This window comes from Sceloporus undulatus, chromosome 3 (assembly GCF_019175285.1).
Source record: "Sceloporus undulatus isolate JIND9_A2432 ecotype Alabama chromosome 3, SceUnd_v1.1, whole genome shotgun sequence".
NCBI lineage: Eukaryota > Metazoa > Chordata > Lepidosauria > Squamata > Phrynosomatidae > Sceloporus > Sceloporus undulatus.
Genome location: NC_056524.1, coordinates 29,898,303 through 29,911,536, shown reverse-complemented (window position 1 = coordinate 29,911,536; position 13,234 = coordinate 29,898,303).

The following is a 13,234-nucleotide window of genomic DNA, read 5'->3' as shown; positions in this document are numbered from 1 at the left end:
AATGACAAAGTGTTACTCCTTTTTTCCTTTCTGGAGAGCTTTCCCCTGTGGCCTTTACTCCATTAGACTTCTTGGCTCAACACTCCTTAAGTGAGCCCAAATGAGATACCTTCCTCCCCCTCTCCAACAGTCTCTTTTAATAAGCATTTCAAAAAGTTTTTGTAGTTCATTCTTCATTGCTTCATTAATTATCCTCCCTTAGAGAGATAACACAGCCCACCTACATTATGTTTTGGCAACTGACACTTCTTGTTTTGTTTTAATATTGACAGACTGCATATTCCAAGAGAACAGAGGCAGGGAATTGAATACCAGTATCTGGTACTTAAAAGTTTTATAATGTAGTGCATGTATATGTATACATATTATCCACAGGGCTTCCAATTCCCAGCCAGTTGTTGGGAGGGGGGGATAATTTATAAAATGACGCAGAAGTATGCTTGTTATGCTTAGCAGTGGATTTTGTGGGATTTGTTGGGTATTTGAATAGAATTAAGTTTTAATCATGTGGAGCAATATTCACTCTAAACCTGGTAGGAATGTGCCAGTACTGGGCTGATTTTTGTTCCCTTTTAAATATGCACAGAAGATACTAATACTGTATGTTCCAACTGCATGCCCTCCCAACATTTCACAGATGAAAACCGGAGCACATATGGTCAAGCAACATCAGAATGTGGTCAAGAAGGCAAAAGGTATTAATGAGGGAAAACACAAAACTAGGAAAGGCTTTTGCTTTAACCTACTGCACAAGAGTCTGCCCCTTTCTCTCCTCTTCTCCCTGCTAGTTGAGTTCAGTGCTAACTGCTTTTGTACTGTGAAGCAACTAAAGTAAGCTGAGGTGAGGATGAAGAAGGAGAGGAGGAGGAAGAGAGAAAACCTGTGACATTTTAAAAGCAGCTGAAAAAATGGGACAACAGAGGTTTAATCAGGATTGTTCCTACCAAATTGTGATAATTGGAGGTTATGCCAGTTGGACAACCCCTGTTTTTGGTAACAATACCCAATAGTTCCTGAACAAGAAACTGGAGTCTACTAGTCCTGTTTCATTACAACTGCTAAGACAAACCTGACAAGAATCTTTGTTGTGTTATTTGATTATTCCCTATGCTCATTGTAATCCTTTAAATTTACATTCTAAATTCAAACTACATAGTCTTACACATTTTTCTAAATAAGTTTTTCTTTCTCCTGATTTGATAAAATACCAGCTCAGAGGCCTATGGTCTCATGCATTCTCTTCAAACACATTTTTGACTACAGATGGAAGATTTCCTCTTACAGAAGGATATTTGTAGTCAAAAATGTTTGAGGAGAATGCATGAGACCATAGGCCTCTGAGCTGGTATTTTATCAAAACAGGAGAAAGAATCTCCCAGCAAAGGTGGAAGAATTGCAGAAAAGAAGGAAGCATTTAAACAGGAGAAAAATAAAACATTCTGCTTAGAATCTCAACAGGTTTAGATACTACAACCTCTGGTGGATGAAGTAGAATTATGGAGAGAGTGCCTAAGGAATGCCCACCGAAGGAGGAAGGGCAGATCTATGACACTTATTTAGAAGGTTTCAAAGAGTTGGTCTGTGTAGGCAGAGACCTACATGTGTGATGCACTGAGACCATAACAAAGAACTAACCTATTTTGTCCACTCTAGGAAATGCTGGTTTCCAGCTTCAAAGCAAACTGGGATATTGATCTAATTAACTAATTAACAAACTTTAATATCTTGCATTGTTTTGAAGCTGAGGACCATAGTTTCTTAGTTTGATTGTGCATGATACAACAGGAGTAACAAAGTGTTTGTGTATGTGAGCAGAAACTGTTTGTCCAAATGTAGCCACCTTTTTCTTTTTCTCCAGGGAAATCTTTATTAGCAAAGGTTTTTTTTTCCAGATCCACGTTCAGGTTTGAGCACAATTGGACATATACAAGTATAAAGTGGGGTTGAAATTGTGTAGCCCTCCAGATTTTTTTAAACTGCAACTTCCAGCATTCCTTGCTATTGGCTATGCTGGCTAGGAATTGTTGTACAACAACACCTGGGGAGCAGCCCAATCCTCACACTTGGTTTAAGAAGTATTTTAACCTTGGCAGGTGTTCATTTTAGGGATTTTTTTGCAGTGATTAACACAAACCCTGTCCCATGGGTAGATGGGGAGATGATTTCCACACATGCAAACTGATCACATTTCAGAAATTAGCTCACTTCATATAAACATTCAGTTACAAATAATTGTACTAGCAATCTGTTAGTAACCTTAGTGTTGCCAGTTTTTCAAAAATAGCAATAAGGGACCATCAAAATTCATGACAAGTTCACTTCACGACAAGCATACCTGGGGATTATGCCAACACATGTCATCTACAAGATATTGGCCACTGTTAACAGAACCTGGGACATTTTCTATACAAACATGTCCTCTGCCTTGAGAGGAAACTAGAATTGCACTTTATAGGTATAGTAATGAAAAAGGAAGAATGGGACTGTTCAGCTGCAGCTGAAGTATAGTTACATCTTCTGAAAAGGAAATCTCATTTTCCATCACAGGCTGATCCATTTTCTTGTTCAAGGCATTAGCTAAGTTGGATTTAATTCTCTAATAGGGTTAGTTGGCCCTGCAGATCTAAACCTTGCTGTGCCCATGTGAGAGAGGAAGCCCATGTTGTGAGTAATTAAACTTTGTCTTGTTTAGATTCCCTGGTGTGTTTGACTGTGAGGTAGAAGGAGTGTTTTGTTTTGTTTATAGCAACACAGAGTTCCCTTTTGCACCTTGGTCTGTGTTGATATATCTTGATTTTGTACCATTGTTATCATGTTTGAAAAGAGTTCTTATGTGTGTTTATCATATCATAACTGCTACAAGTGATGTTGTATGCTTGAAATATCCATTACAGATCAAAAAGAAAGAACTTTTGAGTAGAGAGTATGGCAAATAAGGAAGAGATGGCCAGAGCATGACTTGCCCAAGAAAGTTGCTGCATAAGGCAAAGGACAACATAGTGCCCATTCCATTTCCCACATAAAAGCTGGAATGACTGGCAGTCTGATTTTACTACAGCTCTAGGAATGAGACAGTTGCCTGGTTCTCTTCCTTTTGAGCTACATATGCCAGAAGCAAAGACTGCATATTTTTGTATGGCCCTTTGCACCAAATCAAAGAAGGTAGCAATCATAGAATCATAGGCGCGTTACAGACCGCCGGATTGCAGTGGTCTGCTGCCACCGCCGGTTGCTGTATCCGGGAACCGCAGCAGCCAAACGGCGCAGTTCCCGGACGCAGCAAAGAAGGAGCGCGAAAATCGCACTCCTTCCTGGGTCCCGGATGTAACGCCATGAGGCGCTAGTTGCGCACTCGCGGCGTCATATCTGGGGTGCGACGTGCGGACGCTCTCCATCCGCTATGTAAAGATGGCGGCCCCCATGTGGATGGGTGGCACCATCTCTTACACGCTCCGCGCGTACTAGGGTTGGGACTGGGAGGAAGAGACGGCTCTTCCTAACCCTAGTATGTGTGGAGCACGTACTATGCGCGCGTTTGTAACGCACCCTAGAGACCAAACCAAAATGCTGTAACAGCACATGACTGTGAAAAGATGTAGGACAAATAAATATAATTACAAAAGCATGAAGGAAAAACAAGAACCAGTAAACAATAACCCAAGGCCACAGAGAATCAAATAAAAACATAACATAGGATGACTACAGTCATCTTCCTATACATTAATAATAGTAAGAAAAAAACCTTTCCACCTGCCTTAAAACACTATTTAAAAAAATATTCGGAATTAATTGTCCTAGAGATCCCAAAGAAGAAACTTCAAAACATGTTACAATCTAGAAGTCCTATATACATTTACATGCTGTTGTTCAATTTCTGTTGTCTCACTGTTGTGCTCCCATATTTAGTGTAGCATTCTACAGCCTATTTTCATAATACATTTCATTGGTTTTTCAGAGAAGAGCTTATTGCATTAACAAATCAGCTGGCTTACCTCTTCCGGCTTGAATTCAGGATCCGGGATGCCCCTGGATGTTATCATACTTAAATCTAGCTGATCTAGGTGGGATGTATCCTGGGTTGAAGCCTCACTCAGCAGGCCAATTTTTTAAGTCAGAAGCTCTCCAACTTCGAAGAAGTGCTGGTTGAGCGAGGCTTTGACCCAGGATGCATCCAGGCAGCGGCATCCCACCTAGATCGGCAGTAATTTAGATATGATAACATCCGGGGGTATCCCAGATCCTGAATTCAAATCAGAAGAGGTAAGCTGTCTTATTTGTTAATGCGATAAGCTCCACAGTCATAGCAACACTTAAGCAACACTGAATATCCATGGACAAATTACTAATTCCACACTTATTAACAGAACATATCATGTGTATAAATCAGCAAATGATATTTTGGCATTTTCAGTTCAAAGCATCAAGGGGCCTTCCTGCTAGCAAGATTCCATTTTCTCCCCTCAGCTTTCCTGGGGTGGGGGTGGGGAGAGATGTCAAAAAGTGCCTTTCTCTGGTAGCATGTGCCCTTGAGGCTCAGGGGAAGTTGAATTACCCATGTTCTTCTTTATTGCCACTTTTACTGTGATATTAGGAAAATCTTTATTCATGTAAACCAAAGTTTAACTGGGACTGTCCCAGCCAAATCATGACAGTTAGAGGGTATGCAAGTACAACCTTCCTGTCCATGGTATTATTATGGCTTGCTTGTTCCAAGCTTTGGGCCTGTCTGGATTCGAGCAAGCATATACTCTACAACATTTCACAGATGAAAACCAGAACACACGCAAAGATTGGATTCCTGCATGGACCTGGTGTTGTTTTTATACCTATACTTGCAGCACAGACAAAAATAGCAATGCCTGGTGTTTTGCAATAGTTATCATTTGCCACTGACACTATCTGTTCAGACTGTTTGAAGCTGAACATGATCATAAAGTTCCATGTGTTTCTAAATTAGAACCTTTATGAAACCACCATTGGTTATATAACTATCATGCTGCTTCATTAAATGTGGATTAATAATGGTAACATTCTTTTTGTAGGCTCCCTTCCAAGAAGAACAAGGGAAATCTTACTGTCAGACGGAAAGAATATAATTGACTTTTTCATATTTAAATAGCAGGCAAACACATTTCCATTTCAAGCACTGAAACTGATGTGTTTGAGCCTGCCTCCTTTCAAAAGCTTTTGAGAACCCTACCCCAGGGCATGCACATTATTCCTGAATTTTAAAATGTGCTGTAAAATATATATCTTTTCAAATGATCTGATTCTGCCACCAACGCTGCAGTATTTAGCATTAACTCCCAGTTTCTCCCTGCCCCCATCTCCCTTTCTGTATATGTGTTCAGTCAGGTGCTTTTCATACTGCCATGATTACACTGTGACTAAGGTATGTGTGTTGTTAGAATTGTTCAACACAACTACAGATTACTTGCATACCGAGGCCTGGGTCTTACTGTTAGTCCCAATTAGAGCAAGCTCATTGAATCAATGGGATTTTCTATATGTTCACTCACCATTCAAGAATTGGTACAGTGGGTCTACTCTAGCTGGGACTAACCAATAGGATGCAGGTCCTGCTGTTTTAGTATTCTCTCTCTGAAAGACAGCATCGCATGGGGAGGAAAGATCCTCCAAGCCAGAGACCTAATCTGGTCCATGATAGTTCCCCATCCAATCCATGGAGAGTTCTTAGGGAGTTCTTCCCCCACAAGGTACACATCTCTGATGCAGAGAGATTGTTTTGAACACTGCTTTCTTTCCCAATTAAGAAGGCAAGAAATATCAAGAAAAATCTCACTGCTATCTCCCATCATTCTGTCTTTTTTGTGGGTTTTTCGGGCTATGTGGCCATGTTCTAGCAGAGTTTCTTCCTATAGGCCACATAGCCTGAAAAACCCACAAAAAACTATGGATGCCGGCCATAAAAACCTTCGACTTTACATCATTCTGTCTGTTGGGTTTAGTTCTTTGAGCAGGTCAGAAGGTGACCAAAACAAGGTCCTTTGCTACCAATGACAGCTGAAACATGCTGTCTCTTCTGCAGGTGATTCAGGCAATCGTCTAGTCCCTGACTTTGGTTCCCCACTACCACAGTAACCAATTAGACTCTTGAATCCATTTTTTGACATGAAGCCTTGTGGACCTGTTGCTATGTTTAACCAACTATTCCCACAAGACTGTAGTGAGAACCTTCAAATTATGAATGCTGTCCTGAAGTAGGAGAAAAACTACACAAAACTTCAATTTCAGTAAGCAATCTCTGGATGTTTCCATTTCAGCCTGAGGCAACTGGGCCATGTTGACTTCCAACAACAGTGGTTATGAAAACCTTCATCATATGCAAGATTCTGTACAGACTACCATTTGCAGTAGCAGGGATGTAAATTGGAAATGACTTCTGATTTACTTCCCGCTTTTTTTTAAGGCATTTCCTAGGCTTACCATGACTCAGAGCAGTCTCCATTTCCCCCTATAAGCCTTAGAGATTGCAGGGAGCATTTTGGATAAAAAAAATTCTGCAAAAAACTAAGGTGTGGGGATCCTTGGGGAGTTTCGTGAATAGCCTTGAGGGGCTGAATTTTGCCCACCACTGCCTTAGAGGGTTTGAAGAATTGGAGTCATTTCCCATAGGCAAGTACATAACTTCAGGAGTCCACATGCCTCTTGTACTTTCCATGTATCTGAACAGATTCTACTTAAAAACATTGCATTTGAAATAAGACTGCAAATTCTGTCTGCAGAGTTTGATTCCAATCATTCATTCAGACACACGAGTCAACATGCTGCAGTCCTCTGCCAGTTAATACATGAACCAGCCCTCCATCCTAATACAGAGCAGATGGCAAGAAATGAACTCTCAATATTAACATAATATGATGACCAAAGATCTCACAGTCAGCATAGTTCACTGATGATTTACAAGTGACATCACAAATGCCCCTTCCTCAGTGAGATTTACTGAAGGAGAGCAAATTTAAGTGTGTGGGAGCTCTGGACAGGAAAACAAATGAGATAGATGGAGGAGAAAGGCAAGGAGAATGGAATTGATATGATTCGAAGTATAACCGTGGGTGGATTTTTCCCAGGTATGCTACCTTGCCCCATAAAAATTAAAAGGGGACTGGTGAATTTAATAGAATGCTTCTTCATGACAACACATACTTTGAAGCTCTTATATTTTCTTTTCCTGTGTGCTTAAATCTGAAAGTAAACTTAACACACCTCATTTGAAGACTGCACTAGTTTGCAGCAACCAGATCAAGTGGGTTTGATTTTGCACTATTGGGCCTGCTTTTCTCAAGCGGAAAATATAACAAGTCCTCACACTCAATACTTCAGCAAATCCCTAGAAATTGTTACTCTGTAGGATAGAGCCACATATTGTGGCTGCGTATAATTATCCATTTCCTCAGTTAGGCAAGAGAAGCTGAGAAATGGCATTTATATGGTGGATTCTCCATGGTGCTGCTGGTTCCACTTGCTGAATAGAGTTTCCATGATAGCACATGGTAGTGACAGTGACTATTATTGGTATTGTTGTTGTTTGCTGACAGGCTGGCTTTGACTTATGGCAACCCCATAAATTAGAGACCTCCATGAACCCCTGACATAAAAGGCTTGTTCAAGTCTTCCAAACTGTGGCTTCCTTGAATGAGTCAATCCACTTGTAATGTGATATTCCTTTTTTTATAGTATCTTTACATTCACAGAACATTATTAGCTTTTTCAGTTAATTATGATGTCTCAGGACATGTGTATCCCATATATGATAGCCTCAGTTTATGTACTTTATTCAGATCAGGCTTTATTTATTCAGAAGGAGGTTGTCATTGGCTTCTTGTGAGGTTGAGACAGTGTGAGTTTTCATGGCTGAGTAGGGATTTGAATCCTGGTCTCCCAGAGTCCTAGTCAAAGGCTTTTGTGGATGGCATCCATAGTTTTTTGTGGGTTTGGGAGGCTGTGACACTATGTTCTAGAAGAATTTTTTCCTGACGTTTTGCCAGCAGCTGTGGCTGGCAAAACGTCAGGAAAAAACTCTTCCAGACCATGGCCTCATAGTCTGAAAAACCCACAAAAAACCTAGTACAACACTTTAACTACTGCACTGTGCTAGCTTTACAGAGGAACATACACTGGGCCTGCCATCCTGGCTCTCTATATGATTTGCTCTGTGTATGTATGTTGTGTATCTTCAAGTCATTTCCAACTTATTTTTTCCTCGTTCCTTGGTATCTGCAGAACTCTACTCCAGCACCATTTCAAAGAAGCTGATTTTTTCCCCTGTCAGCTTTCTTCACTATCCAGTTTTCACAACCTTACCTACAAATCAGAAATCCTATGAAATTGATTATTCTGACTTTGATATTTGATGATGCATCTTTCCAAAAGGGTAAATGCATAGAGTAAGTGTTGTAGGTAGATGCTTTATTTGCCACAGATTTGCCAAGCTGCCTATAGTTTCATGAGAGCTGAATGATGATTAAATAAGCTCAGTGCAAAGGCACTGAAGAGATCTACATGCTAATTGTCCAAGCTCAATTGTTGGCTAAGATTGTTATGCAATGACTGCAGCTTTTGAGAGAAATTAAAACCAGTTTGGATCAAAAGGTGATGTGAAGACACTCTGATTTAAAATAAATGAGGGTCTCTGTTGCAAGAGCTCTCACTTCGGTTACTGTTGTCTAGAAGAACCCCAAGTCTTTGGCCATGTTATGCTACACAGTTATAGATCAATAATTCCACTTTAACCGATATGGCAGCATCCTATGGAATTCTGGGATTTTCAGTTTAGGGAGGAGTATTTAGAATTTTCAGTTAGAGGGCTTTAGTGCCTCACCAAACTACATATCACTAGATTTTATAGACTGCAGCTATGGGGGTTAAAGTGGAAACATAGCACTATAACTGTGTAGTGTAGAAGGGCTGTTAATTGTCTTCTGATTTCTTGAATACTGTTTCCATTTTGATTCATAATAATTCCATTCTCTTTAACAAGTGTGACTGTGGCAAGAACGGGATTCATGCTGTGTCTCTCTTGTCTCATATGCCAAAATTATTTGATTTGATGGGAAGAAAACATTTGCTGCATTGCTACAAGCAGCAAAAATACCTTGAGTCTACCCTGTCTACAACATCCTCTTGTCAGCTAAAGAAAGACTATCATCCAGACCAACCAAAACAACTTAGAGTGGACCTTGGTATCCACTGGGGTTTTGCTCTAGGACTCCCCATGGATAGCAAAATCCATGGATGCTCAAGTCCCAATAATACCATGGCATAGTAAAATGGTTGCCCTTCTTATAAAATGGTAAAATCAAGGTTTGCTTTTGGGAATGTATATCTTTTGGAATATTTTCAAGCTGGTGAATGATTGAATCCATGGATAAGAAGTAATGGATTGAAAGTCAACTGTATTTCCTAAGCACAGCCGGACACTATGAACCCAGCAGAGAAACCATTTATTCAGGAGTGCCTGGAGAGTTTATAAAGCTCACAATTTTTTCCCCTTTGAAACATCTTACAGATTTTTATTGAAAGCAGGTAAATAGATGTGTTAATAAGTAAAGTGCACAAGTTTCCTATTTATTTTCATTGAACCTATCCTGTACATTTTGGGAATAATAAATCCTCGTTAACATACATGCAGTTATCTTTTCATTGCACCTTTTAAAATTTGCCTTAGGAACACAAAGATCTTTTAATGCAAAAGATAAAACAGGTTTTAAATATTCCCTAGAAATACAAGGCCTTTGTTTTACTGGGACTGGTATTTGGCATTGAAGTTATGGGTGACAACAGCTGAGATGAGTGTGTGTAGATAACATCTTTGAGATGAGAGAGTACTTCTCTCTCTTTCTAGGAGTAGGTTAAAAGAAAAGAAAGAAAGAAAGAAAGCAAGAAAAAGAGCTGTGGAGGTCATTCAGCCTTCAAAGTACAAAGTGGAATTGTCTTCATGGGAGGAAGGGCCCCTCTAATTCTCCCTCGAGAGCAGCGGCACATCAGTCCCTCTTTGTCCCATGTTTCATCTTTTGCTTCTTATCCTGTGCCTGTTTTCTTTCTTTTTTTCTTTGAAAAATTGTGAACACATTTTCTAGTCACATGCTCAGTAACTCCCTCTTCAGTCAATGTTGTTTTAGTGAAACAGGCAGCTGTGGACAGGGCTGAATGGAACAAATAAGGTACAGTATCAAACAAGATTTTATGTAGCATTAAAAAAAAAACAGAGATATTGTTGCCCCATTCCTTTTAAGGGCGTTTCTTCATCATTTGACGAGGGAAGAATGAGCATAGGTTGGAATCCCTTATGTGATCTAGACTACATCTGCTCTGCAGAAATAATCCAGTTTGACACCACTTTAACCGTTGTGGCTCAGTGCTATGGAATTCTGAGAATTGTAGTTTAGCGAAACATTAGCCTTCCCTGGCAGAGAGTTATGATGCCAACAAAACTACAATTCCCAGGATTCCTTAGCATGGAGTCATGGCAGTTTAAGCAGTGTCAAATTGGATTATTTCTGCACTGGGGATTCAACCCTTAGCTGTCTTTCACATTTCACAATTATGGCAGTTTGATTCTATTTTAACTACCATGTCTATACCCTACGGAAACTTGAGATTTGTAGTGTAGTGCGGCACTAGAGTTCTCTGACTAGGAATAATAAATATCCCACTACCAAACTACAAATCCCAGGATTCCACAGGATATACCCATGTGATCAAACAGCTAGAACTGTCTAATGGGAAAGAGACCTATACTTTGGCATACACCAGTGTGGACATTTTTTGAGCCATTGTGCAAAGTAATATCCAGTTGCTGCAACACCTCTATTGCTTCAAAAGGAACTAGTTACAGGTTCTCATTTGTTACTTCCAAGCTCTGTTTCTGAGGTGTGAAGAATTTCTTTTTAAGTTCCACAGTTCATTTCATGGACATTATCACACAAGCCTTGGTCTTGCTGCAATCACGTTAGTGAAAGAAAATGTAAACATATCAGTTTAGGATCATTCATTATCACACGTCTCTGGATAGCATGATGGTGCTGTTTTTGCGATGGTCCTTCACATTCTCTTCTGCACTCCTCCCTCATTCTGCCTTGCTGCCCTCCATCCTGCCCAGTGTACCTTTTTAGTTTTTTATTTCCACTTTTAACACAATTCTGAAGTTATGCTAATATGATTTAAATTTTGAAAAGAAAGAGAAAAAATATGCAGAGAAAAGACAACAGCCTGCTTGGAAATAACAAGGGAGAGGGGGACAGGAAGAAAGGAGGAGACACTGACACCATATGACTGTCAATATTAGAACTGGAGTAGCAGTGTCATTTCATATGTGTGGGGCTTATTGGTGGGTTTTCCCTATCAATGAAAAGGGATACTCTAAGAACACTTCACAGGCACAGCAACAATGAGACAGAAACAACGTTGTGCGATAACTATTTTCAAAGATGCTATTCTCCAATTTTAATTGCGGTTTAAAAGCCTTGTGTGATAATGTCCAATGTTTGGGATGTCTATATACTGGAGGCCAGGTATAACAGCCCTTTCCTCATGTGCTATTTCTCCCCATAACCTGCTCTCCTCATCCACTTTCTCTCTAGCTGTCAGACTGTGTTTTAACTGTAATGGCAGAGCACTCACCCCTGCATGTTTCCTTAGCTTTTACTGAACTGAAACAGTAAATATGTAGTTGGGCTGAGGAGAGCTGGCAATTTTAATTTTGTGAGGGAGCCTTTCTGGGACAAGAATTCTACTACGCCATTGTTTATAATGGGACAAGACAGAGAAAAGAGGTTGTCTATTATGAGAGTTTGTTTTGAATTTATTTTATGAGTGTGTCTTGTTTTCATTTTAGTGTCCTAAAAACATTTTCAGACAAAAGCAAGCAATTTTTTTTAAAAAAAATAATTTCCTCAAGTGTACCATTTGAATGAGACTAGGCATGTACAAGGAGCAATGCCACTGAGGACACTGCTATTGCCCATTATAGTACATTATTTAGCATTGGGGTTGGTATATTTGCTTTCTGGCTGATATAATTTCCTCACACCTACGGTCAGCTCTACACAGGGAAAATAATTATATGTCACAATGTATCTTAATCGCAAATTACATACCATGTACATGATAGCAGAGAATACGTAATGTTTGCTGATCTTAGATAAGGTTACTGTCCCCCCGCCACACTAAATGTTTCAAAACTCATCCATTCCCATTACACAGGTGATTCTTAAAGTAAACCTACAGAACAAATTAAGAGTTTAACACTGGAATGAGTTTAATCCTCCAGTTTCAAGTTGCTTCCTATAATTCACGGAGTTGCCATAACTCAACAGGTAACTTGAAAGCAGATACACAAAACAAGAGTTTGAAAGTGTCCTGGAAGACTGAAGTCCTGGATGATTATACTGCTCTTTTAGTGCACTGAGGATGAGTCCCTCTTCAGTTTTACCCCATAAGTGAGTGGCAAAGTCTGGATCCAACCCAATATATTATTTATTATTTATCATAGAATCATAGAGTTGGAAGAGACCGCAAGGGCCATCCAGTCCAACCCCATTCTGCCATGCAGGAAATCACAATCAAAGCATCCCTGACAGATGGCCATCCAGCCTCTGTTTGAAGACCTCTAAGGAAGGAAACTCCACTACATTCCGAGGAAGTTTGTTCCACTGTCGAACAGCCCTTACTCTAAGGAAGTTCCTCCTCATGTTGAGGTGGAATCTCTACAATGGATGTAGTTTGCATCCATTGTTCTGCATTCTAGTCTCTGGAGCAGCAGGTGGCTTACAACCAAAAATCCAAACTAGCAACTTTTAAAAAATGGTAGAAGTCAAATTACCATGTTGTCAAAAAACAACAACAATACAAACCCCTCCAATTAATGTTTTTTTGTTTTTGCCTGAATGTCTTTAGCCTTCATATTCTTCTATCCAATAAGAGGCGCTGCTAAAATGGTCATGTAAACATTTGGAGGTGTGAAGTAACTAAGAGCTTTATTATTACCTGTAGGATGACAAAGATTTATACATACATACATACATATATATTATATATAATCACTATCATAAATATAAAAGTTGACAAATCCAGAACAAACAGTGAAATCTTACACCAATAACTCATTCCATTTAAAAAGTGGTCCCAGAAAGAAATGCCCGAGGCTTAATATAAATTATATTTTATTCTGTACACTAGATGTTTCCTCCATGAAAACAACAAGATATAGTTC